A 9541-nucleotide genomic window follows, 5' to 3' on the forward strand; every position below is an offset into this window, starting at 1 on the left:
GTGAGAGAGAGAGAGAGAGAGAGAGAGAAAGAGAGAGAGGACTAAAATTTCATAGTTACTGCTTATCTAAGAAGCTCTTTCTGAAGTCTTCATTTTATGATTTTTTAAGAATTAAAAAGTTCTTTTGGTTTCTATATCTGTGTTGAAAATTTAGCAGTGGATCTTTGTATTATTCTTTTAAAGATTTATTTATCCTTACTTTGGTTACTATTAAGATTTTATGGTTTTCTTTATATTTCTCTTGAATATGTTGTACTTCTTGGATCTGTGGTTGATGCATTTTCTCAATTTTGGAAAATTATCTTCCATATTTATTCTCTTATCATACCTCATGCTCATTCTCCTATTCTGGGATTCCAAATACCTATATTTTGGAAATATATATGCATATATATGGAAGTAAATAAATATATATATATTCCAAATTTATATACTTTTTACCTTTTTTCTATTTTATTACATCTTTTTCAACATTTTCCATTATTTTTTTTTGGCATTCTTCAGCTAGCATACTTTCTTCTATAATGTCATGCAATCCACTAATTTTCTTCAACTATTTTTAATCTGCTGTGAAACCCATATGTTGAGTCAACTTCATTTTACTTCTTTTGGTACTAGAATTTTTCAATTGATTCTTATTGTATCCAGGTCTTTACAATATTTTTGCATTATTTCTTTCATTTATTTAATATTTCATTCCACTGTTTTAAAAGTTCAAGTCAGATACCTGGCAAGTCTTGGTTATTACTAAATAACAGATGAATATTATAGAAAAATTATAGAGATTATTTAAGGCTCAAGATGACCTAGAAGGGAATATATTTTTGTTGTTTGTCTCTCAAATTAGAGATGAATATCCTTTATATAATTACAGTTGAAACAATTCAAAACTGGGATTCAATCCTAGTGTGGTTTATTTTTTGTTCGTATTTACTCCTAGGCTGTAGCCCTTTTAGCTGGTTGGTGAATAAATGCCTGAGGTTTTTATCAGAGAACTTCCCTGGTAGGTCCTGAACTCATTTTTCATTCCTCAAGTTTTATACATCTACTGAGAGTTCAAATTCCTTTCTGTGGTTCTCACCTCTACATTTTCTCTCCTCATCTTCTTCATTATTTCAACCATGGCTTTCTAATAGATCAAGAACAAATCAACATCAACAACTAACCTCTTTTCTTTTTCCTTTTTCAGGTCTTGATTCTACAAATCCAAGCTTCCTTGATGACTGTAATGCCTTCAAATATTAGATTTTCTAGCTGTTTTCTCAGCATGTGGGTTGGTTCAAAATTGCTAGCCATTTTCACAGAAGCAGAATTTTCTTATATCTCTGAATAAATGGTACTGCATTAAACTTATTTCTTCAAATCAGAAATATCAGGAATCATGTGTACATTACTTTGTCCTACTCTTTATTTCTCCGATAAATACATGAATTTTGTCAAGTTCATTTCTTTGATATATTTCAATTACATTTCCTACCTCCATTTGTCAGCATCCCCATGACTATTGGCTGGCACTCTTAATTTTCAACCGGATTAAGAATTCAGCCTTCTAAATGATCTCCCTGTCTTAATTTTTATTGCTTGATTTATTATTTGATTTTTATTCTATTTTCATACTACCATTCAGAGTGTTTGTCTTAAAATTCAATTTTCAGAGTAACCCCCCTGCTTAAATTCCATCAAATTATCCTTATAACATTCAAAATAAAATCCTTTACCATAATATTACAGTATTCTTCAAGAGTAGGTATGTGTATCTCAGCTATGTCAGCCCTCATGCTTCCATGATCACTGTATATGTCTCTGCCACATTTGACTAGTTTAAGTTCTTGAAAACACGATGCATTTGACTTTGTGTATACTACCTCCCACTATTTTTGGAGGATAAATTTTGGTACTGGCTTCTCAAGAATGATTTCTCTGCTCAATAGCCACACTTGTTATTCATCCCAAGTATATCCGGGTGTCCTGTCCTGGATCCTTCTCAAGCTACTTAAAGATCTAGGAGAACAGTATGTGCAAAAATCTATTTGTTTATAAACAGAAGTATGACACATGTAGGTAAGGCATTGTGAATGAGGGGAAGAGAAGTGTAACAGGGTCACAAGTGGTAGAAATAAAAAAAATATATGGGTAGAAAATATTTGAGGCATTTTTAGGGTACCATGTGACTCTTTGGAAGGTTTATACATGGCATATTAATGTATCCCCCAAATTAGGCCTGTATCTAATATATGGTATAACTCAATATATTTAAATTAAATAAATTATTTGACCAATTTATTCCTGAGTTGAATACAGGTTATACGCAAACACTCTATCAGGTATTGAAAAAGACATAAAAATGAGTAAAGTACTGATTTTATCCTCAAGGCCCTTACATTCTATTATTGAGCTTGTAACATGAACAGAAATATATGTTATGTAAGTCCAAATGTGAAGGTGAAATAAATTAAAAAGTCCATGGCTTTTATTTTCTTAGGTTTTTATTTTAATTCCAGTTAGTAAACTGGAAGGTTAGTTATGTTAGTTTGACGTGTATAATATAGTGATTCGATACTTCCACACATCACCCACTGCTTATCACAAGTGTACTCCTTAATCCCATCACCTATTTCACCCATCCCCCCCACTTCCCCTTTGGTTGTTGTTCTTTACAGTTAACAGTCTGTTTGTTGGTTTGCTTCTATCTCCCTCTTTTTACCCTTTGCTCATTTGTTTTGTTTCTTAAATTCCACATATGAGCAAAATCATATGGTATTTACTTTCTCTTATTTATTTCGATTAGCATTATACTCTCTAGCTCCATCCATGTTGCAAATGGCAAGATTTCATTCTTTTTGTGGCTGATTAATATTCTAGTGTGTGTGTGTGTGTGTGTATGTGTGTGTATACACACCACATCTTTTATATACATTCATCAATCGATGGACTGTTTCCATAATTTGGCTAATGTAAATAATGGTGCTATAAATATAGGAGTGCATGTATCCCTTTGAATTAGTGTTCTTCCATTTTTGGGTAATTGCATGGCAGTATATGATTACTGTATTGTAGGGTAGTTCTATTTTTAACTTTTTGAGGAAACTTCATACTGTTTTCTTTTCTTTTTCTTTTGTTTTTATTGAAACTCAATTTGCCAACATATAGTGTAACATCCAGTGCTCATCCCATCAAGTGCCATACTGTTTTCTACATTGGCTGCATTAGTTTGCATTCCCACCAACAGTACAAGAGGGTCCCTTTTTCTCAGACCCTCAAAAAGGTCCTGTGTTTTTGAAAAGGAACAACTCAAGGGCAGCCTGGGTGGCTCGGCAGTTTAGCGCTGCCTTTGGCCCAGGACATGATCCTGGAGACCTGGAATTGAATCCCCTGTCGGGCTCCCTGCATAAAGCCTGCTTCTCCCTCTGCCTGTGTCTCTGCCTCTCTCTCTCTCTGTTTCTTATGAATAAATAAATTATCTTAAAAAAAGAACTACTCATATTCTAATGAGAGAGTTTTAAAAAGTGGTTAAACGGGTGTATTTTTAAAATATTTTATTTTGAAAAAAAAATCTCATATCTGAAAACATTTTTTTGAAAACAGTATGTGTATAGTATGTATACATACACCACATCTTTATCCATTCATCAGTCAATCTTCTGAAAATATTTTACCTAGATTCACCAATTATTATATTGGCATATTCTTTTTCTTCTTACAATTCTTATTATTTTGCTGAGCTTTTGAGACTAAGTTGCACTCATTGTACCACTTCCCTAAGAACTTGAGCAAGCATCTACTAAACAGGACATATTCCTACAGAAACATACCATAAGCATTAAATTTAGAAAATTTAGCATTAATACTCTTATCTAATATATATTCCATTTTGAACTTCCACAAATTATTCCAGGTCTGTCTTTAATAGGACTTTTATTTCTGTCCAGGAACCAATCAAGAACCAGGGATTTCATTTAGTTTTCATATTTTTATAGTCTCTTTTAATTTGGAACTGTTCTCAGCATTTTTTTCATCTTTAATAGATCATTTTTTCATACTGCCATTTTTTTAGGAGTATAAGCTTGTGTGTGTGCATGACCATGTATGTATGTATGTGAGTAGGATTGCTGCATTATAATTACACTCAAGTTATATTTTTGGTAAAATTATCACATTCTGACAGGTGACATTTTATACAAGTTTTGAGATATAGAAAACATTTATATAGAGATGTGAAAAGTGGCACTGAAGACAGAGCTAGAAACTGAATTGAAGATTTTTTGAATCCTAATGCAAGGCTTTTACCACTAACTATAGATGCTGTGGATGGCTTTTGAAAGCTTGAGCTTTTTTTTTTAATCAATGTGAAATTATTAAAAATTAGATGTGTCAAATAGAAGGCTTGAACCATACTTTTGAAAGATAGTTTGTGGTATGATATAACCAGAACTGATTGCCTAAAGAAAACATTCAAAACTAGTCCCTAGTTAACTGCAGATATAAAGAATCTTTAATTTGAAATTTAGTTTTGATCTTTAAGGTGTTTATGCTTTCTGACAGGAAAAAAAATGTAGAATTTATGTTTTGGGGGCAAAAAGGCTATATCTAGTATTAGGGCAGGCCTCAACAAGCTAACTATTAACATTTGCAAATTCAGAACATTCTAAATGAGGTGAATACGGTATCTTTACTGGATATTGTAGAATCACAACAAAACAGTCACATTCTTGCAGAATGTCCCCTTATTTGGTATGTAGAGTAAGCTCAGAGAGAAGATTTGCCCAAATTTACAAAGCTGAAAAGTGGTATAGGTTAATTTCTTTCCTAGGATTCTCAATCCATTGTCCAACTGATAGATTCCTAGAATATGCTTACAGAAACAACAGAATTTTGACTTCATGGATTAGCCTTTTGCCATTGACCATCTCCCTTGTAGATTAGGCCTTTTACAGTTGGGCCCCAGTCTCCCACTGGTATTTTAGTAATAGAATGGAGTGTGCCAAAAGACATTCACAACCGCTTAATCAGACCCACATTTAGTCTCACTTATTTTGACCTTCAAGCATTTACTTATGAAAGTGTATGAAGTTTCTTTTCAGATTAATGCCAAGTTTCAATTGCCATAGACCACAGGAAAAATCTTTTTTTATGTGATTCCCCAAAAATGAATTTAACAATACTTTTATCAGCCATGTTTTTAATCCATTAGCAATATTGACTTTGCCATGAAATGAGAGTAATTCAATTTTAGATTATATTATAAAGCTGAAATTATAGCTTTGCCTCCTAGTTTTACAGTAGTTAAGGCTATGTCAGAGTTTTCATGGTGAAGCTTTATATTTCAAAGTTTTATAATCAGACATTAAAGAGAACAAAAAAAAAAAAGCCAAATGGCTTTTGAGACTGCATTGGCGCCCGCAAGAAATCCATGTCAGGCTTTTTATTCAAAGAAAGCCACATCGATGGGCAAGTCCCTCTGCTTAATAACTTTCATTATTAGATTGGCTATGGATGCCACCAACACATTTTCCTAATGCTACAGTGGGGCCCATTTTTCAGTTTTTCAGCCTCAGTATTAGGTATGGAAATCTATGTGGTACTATAAACAGAAGACAAAAGATACAATATAACCATCCAGTCTCTTATTACCTGTCTATGTGCAGGTTGCTTAATATTGTTGAGACTCAAGTTATTTAAATTGAAGAATGAAGGAAAATTTATCCTATGTTTCTGAAAGCAAGGACCTTTTGTAATCCTTTCCAAACCTCATATCTGAGTTTATGTTAAAATGAAGAGGCAGCTAATGTAAGAGATCCTTAGGATTAAAAAAGAGATTGCTATCTCCATCTTATATTTGAAACATATTAGAAAAAGGTCATCCCCCAAAATAACCAATAAAAGACAAGTACCTGACTTAAAATATATTTATTTAAATCATCTCTCTAATAAATTACAAATGAACATCGTTAGCTATTAATAACTTGGCATGAATATTCTGAAGACACATCTATATTCAACATACTTGATAGGCCATGTATAGGAAATGGCCATAAGTGAAATTACTATTTACTGATGGAAAGCTCCCTGAAGTCAAAGAATAGTGAAGTAAGAAGAAAATGGACAGCAGTGTTGAATAAGTTGCAACTTCCTGCATAACTCTGCTCAGGATCCCTACTCTTCATTTATATTTACTTTGACTCCATACAAATTTAAGCCTCTTATAGGCATGGCAATGTTTAGACATCATGCTTTGTTTAAATAAATAAGATGGCACTCATGCCACCTGGGATGTTATCTTGGGCAGGCTATGTAAATTCTTAATAACAATCATAGTTCCGGTATCATCTGCATTTGCTAATAGCAACCATGAAGTTACACAATTCACATACATCAACTAAGTTAATAATCACAACAATCTCATGAGGGAGTTATCTTCATTTCACTAATAAGGAATGGAGGTTTAGAAAGAAGAAATAATTTCATCAAGGCCATCTGCGAGTGGCAATTTCAGTATTAGGATATGGTTTTCCCAAAACCTGATTTTTTTTTTTTTTTTGGTTATAAATGCTTTGTCTTTTCTTTCTTTTCTTTTCTTTTCTTTTCTTTTTCTTTTCTTTTCTTTTCTTTTTTTTCTTTTTTTAACATAGAAAAACTCAGGCAGGGATCCCTGGGTGGCGCAACGGTTTGGCGCCTGCCTTTGGCCCAGGGCGCGATCCTGGAGACCCGGGATCGAATCCCACATCGGGCTCCCGGTGCATGGAGCCTGCTTCTCCCTCTGCCTGTGTCTCTGCCTCTCTCTCTCTCTCTGTGACTATCATAAATAAAAAAAAAAAAAAAAAAAAAAAAAAAAAAAAATTAAAAGACTAAAATTTAAAAAAAAGAAAAACTCAGGCAGCCCTGGTGGCTTAGTTTAGCGGTGCCTTCAGTCCGGGGTGTGTCCCTGGAGTCCCAGGATCCAGTCCCAGGTCAGGCTCCCTGTATGGAGCCTGCTTCTGCCTTTGCCTGTATCTCTGCCTCTCTCTCTCTCTCTGTGTCTCTCATGAATAAATAAATAAAATCTTTTAAAAAAATAACATAGAGAAACTTGGTGGTGGATAATAGCCATCAGATGTTTCTCTAAGAGTTCAAATTCAGGCTTTCTTATAAAATGTAAATGAACACCTACACATGTATATGTAACTGTTGTCAAAATTAAGCTTATTTACTAAAAAAAGATTCATTATCTGAACTTTCGTTTGCATTCTTTTCATCTTTGCTATTAGGCACTAGAGCATCTGACCCCTCAAGAAAACATGGGTCCTTCCAATATTATTTTTTGTAATCTTAATGCCATCACTTGGAACACCACTTTAGCCATTCTGAGATATCTGGCATATCTTGGACCCTTAACTATAATTAAGATTTCTTTTTGAGATTTATTTATTTATTCCTGAGAGACACATGGAGAGAGAAGGAGAGACATAGGCAGAGAGAGAAGCAGGCTCTCCACAGGAGCCTAATGTGGGACTCAATCCCGGATCCTGGGATCACGACTCAAGGCAAAGGTAGACGCTCAATGAGCCACCCAGGCGCCCCTGAATTAAGATATTTTCTGATGTTATTTCACTTTCCTGTGATCTAGAGTCTTATATACTGTTCTGCTGTGATTGCTCTGAAGTGGTTTCAGAATGTGATTGATTCATTTGTGATACCAGTGTCACTTACAGGAGATACTTCAAATGTCACATCATTTAAGCCTGGGATATTTGACAATTTTTCAACTAAAATACAAAGAGCTGTTTGGATACTAAACATACTACAATACTAAGAGCAATTTGCTGGATATGAAGAGAAAGTTCTGCCAGCGTCTCCTTACAGACTATAAAAAAGTGGTTGAGGAACTCTACAGTGTTCACCACAAACTGGTTTAGAAAATGCTCCTGGTCTTTTCTGTTGAACAGCTGGCACTTTGTGGTCAAGTCTATGCCTGACCTCATGAGAAGAATCCCATCTTCATCCATCTCCTTACAGGGTGAAAGACCCACAGCTTGCTCACAAACCCTTCAAAGATGGGATCACCCAAAGCCTGCACCCTTAAATTTTATTTTATATATATGTCTCATAATTTCCTAAGACAGAACAACAAATGAATCTCCCAGTGAAGAAGAGGAAAACATTATGGAAGTGAAATCTCTAACATTCAACATTCCATAAATGAGACCAACTGGTACAATCCAATCAGTTCCTAAGCTCTACTTGCCTCCTACAGGCAACCCAGGTTCAGAGACGTGGATATATGCACTGAGTTGTTTAGTAACAAAAAAACTAACTGGATGTCTCCACAACATCGTGGTTGGCTGAAAACCTTGCTAGGTCTGTCATGGCAGGAAAGGCATACAAAAGAAAATAGTATTTGAGCAGAAGTGTGAAAGAGGAGTAGGAATTAGCTATACATGGGAGCTGAATATATAAGAACAATGAAAACACGGGGATCCCTGGGTGGCTCAGCGGTTTGGCGCCTGCCTTTGGCCCAGGGCACGATCCTGGAATCCGGGAATCGAGTCTCACGTCAGGCTCCCGGCATGGAGCCTGCTTCTCCCTCCTCCGGTGTCTCTGCCTCTTTCTCTCTCCCTCTCTCTCTTTCTCTCTATCATAAATACATAATAAAATAAATAAATCTTGAAAAAAAAAGAAAACAAAAAAGCATTTTATTTTTGGCAATAATCATCATATAATCATAACTGCAATTTATTCTTTCGTTCACTCATAAAATAATTTTGAACACTAATTGTGTGTCAGGAACTATTCTAAATGTCTTCTCATACCTATGGGGAAAAATACAACAAATAAAATTATATATGTGTACATACACACATATATATGTGTGTAACATATACGTATAAGCATATTTCTATAATATAGGTCTAATGAGGAGAAAAAGTAAAAGTATAGCAGGTTTTGTATCAGTTACGCTGAATTACATAAGTGATGTGGACACAGTTTGCAGAATAAAGTGTCAAGGGGTAATAATTTAGGCCACACCTAAATTGTGTCCAATTCCAATCCCACTTCCTGCTTTATCATTTAAAGACTGAGAATTTAGCTTGAATAAGGTGAAGATATCAGATGTAAATAACTATAGAAAGAGCAGCCCAGGTGAAGGAAAATACTTGAAAACTTACTTTTAGGTGTGAACATGATTACTATGTTTGAAGGACAGTATGGAAGCCTATTAAGGGAATGGATTGAACCATGCACAACAGAAATCATAGTAGTAATGGAGGACAAGAACAAATAGGGCCTTAAGGTACTTCCGTTTTTATTGAATAAAAAGAGGGATCATTAGTAAAGTTTAAAAAGAATATGTATGCAACCTTGTGTTTAACTAAATCCTTTTTATAGCTGTTGGAAAGATAGAGGGAAAAATGAACAGATATGCAGCTATACTGAAAGCACAATCAACTAGATTTTATTTTTGACAGATAAGTTATAGGATGTAAAAAAAAAGGCAGAATACTTAAGGATAATCCCAGGTTTTAAGTGACTAGGCAACTGATAAAGTTCCTCCCTCAAAATTTTG

The 9541-nt window shown here is 34.5% G+C and overlaps 1 pseudogene; it reads right to left on the reverse strand.

Annotated features, from left to right (window-relative positions):
- Window positions 1–7179: 7179 nt before the first annotated feature.
- On the reverse strand, window positions 7180–7982 carry LOC121491843 (annotated as a pseudogene).
- Between the last annotated feature and the right edge of the window lie 1559 nt (window positions 7983–9541).

The sequence above is a fragment of the Vulpes lagopus genome, chromosome 5, assembly GCF_018345385.1.
Source record: "Vulpes lagopus strain Blue_001 chromosome 5, ASM1834538v1, whole genome shotgun sequence".
In the NCBI taxonomy this organism is placed as follows: Eukaryota; Metazoa; Chordata; class Mammalia; order Carnivora; family Canidae; genus Vulpes; species Vulpes lagopus.